We start from the raw sequence: 1,953 nt of genomic DNA on the forward strand, positions 1-1,953 counted from the left end.
GCGGCACAGCACGTATGTTGGTTTGAATGTTTGCAAGCTGAGGAGCTGAGTGTGTTTGGGTGAAGCTTAAGAACTGAGAACTTTGATTCAGGTTTTCTGTTGTGGCTTCTTTGTTGCCTTTAAATTAAAGATCAGGGTTAGAAAATTAAAATTTTGTCAATCTAAAATATGGTTCAGCCTTTTAGGAGATCACTTCTTTCACAATGAGGTGATTTGATGTTTGACTTCCGGCTTTTCTTGCTTGAAATCCACATTTTGAGGGATAAAGTCCTGTTAATCAATACTCTATTTTAAAGCTTAGTTTTGTACACTGCAAAAGCTCAAAATCTTACCAAGTGTGTTTGTCTTATTTTTAGTCAAAATGTCTCATCCCACTTGATTTAAGATAAATTCACTTAACAAGTGACATTTCAGCAAGATGGAGGGACTTGTTTTAAGACAATGAATCTTAAACATCTGAAGTCAAACAATCGTGAAATTATCTTGTTTTAACCCTCCTGTCATTCTGCAGGTCAAATAGACCCATTTTAAAGTTTAAAAATGTGGAATATATATATACACACGTGGACAAAATTGTTGGTACCCCTCAGTTAAAGAAGGAAAAACCCACAATTCTCACTGAAATCACTTGAAACTCACAAAAGTAACAATAAATAAAAATTTATTGAAAATTAAATAATCAAAATCAGCCATCACTTTTGAATTGTTGATTAACATAATTATTTAAAAAAAACAAACTAATGAAATAGGGCTGGACAAAAATGATGGTACCCATAACTTAATATTTTGTTGCACAACCTTTTGAGGCAATCACTGCAATTAAACGATTTCTGTATTTGTCAATGAGCGTTCTGCAGCTGTCAACAGGTATTTTGGCCCACTCCTCATGAGCAAACAGCTCCAGTTGTCTCAGGTTTGATGGGTGTCTTCTCCAAATGGCATGTTTCAGCTCCTTCCACATATGTTCAATGGGATTCAGATCTGGGCTCATAGAAGGCCACTTTAGAATAGTCCAACGCTTTTCTCTCAGCCATTCTTGGGTGTTTTTGGCTGTGTGTTTTGGATCGTTGTCCTGTTGGAAGACCCATGACCTGCGACTGAGACCAAGCTTTCTGACACTAGGCAGCACATTTCTCTCCAGAATGCCTTGATAATCTTCAGATTTCATCGTACCTTGCACACTTTCAAGACACCCTGTGCCAGATGCAGCAAAGCAGCCCCAAAACATTACTGAGCCTCCTCCATGTGTCACCGTAGGGACAGTGTTCTTTTCTTCGTATGCTTGGTTTTTGAGTCTATGAACATAGAGTTGATGTGCCTTACCAAAAAGCTCCAGTTTGGTCTCATCTGTCCAAAGGACATTTTCCCAGAAGCTTTGTGGCTTGTCAACATGCATTTTTGCAAATTCCAGTCTGGCTTTTTTATGAGTTTTTTTCAGCAGTGGTGTCCTCCTTGGTCGTCTCCCATGAAGTCCACTTTGGCTCAAACAACGACGAATGGTGCGATCTGACACCGATGTACCTTGGCCTTGGAGTTCACCTTTAATTTCTTTGGAGGTTGCTCTGGGCTCTTTGGATACAATTCCAACGATCCGTCTCTTCAATTTGTCATCAATTTTCCTCTTGCGGCCACGTCCAGGGAGGTTGGCTACTGTCCCGTGGGTCTTGAACTTCTGAATAATATGAGCCACTGTTGTCACAGGAACTTCAAGCTGTTTAGAGATGGTCTTATAGCCTTTACCTTTAAGATGTTTGTCTATAATTTTTTTCAGATGTCCTGGGACAATTCTTTCCTTCGCTTTCTGTTGTCCATGTTCAGTGTGGTACACACCTTTTCACCAAACAGCAGGGTGACTACTTGTCTCCCTTTAAATAGGCAGACTGACTGATTATGAGTTTGGAAACACCTGTGATGTCAATTAAATGACACACCTGAGTTAATCATGTCACTCTG

This window comes from Acanthochromis polyacanthus, chromosome 10 (genome assembly GCF_021347895.1).
Source record: "Acanthochromis polyacanthus isolate Apoly-LR-REF ecotype Palm Island chromosome 10, KAUST_Apoly_ChrSc, whole genome shotgun sequence".
Lineage (NCBI taxonomy): Eukaryota > Metazoa > Chordata > Actinopteri > Pomacentridae > Acanthochromis > Acanthochromis polyacanthus.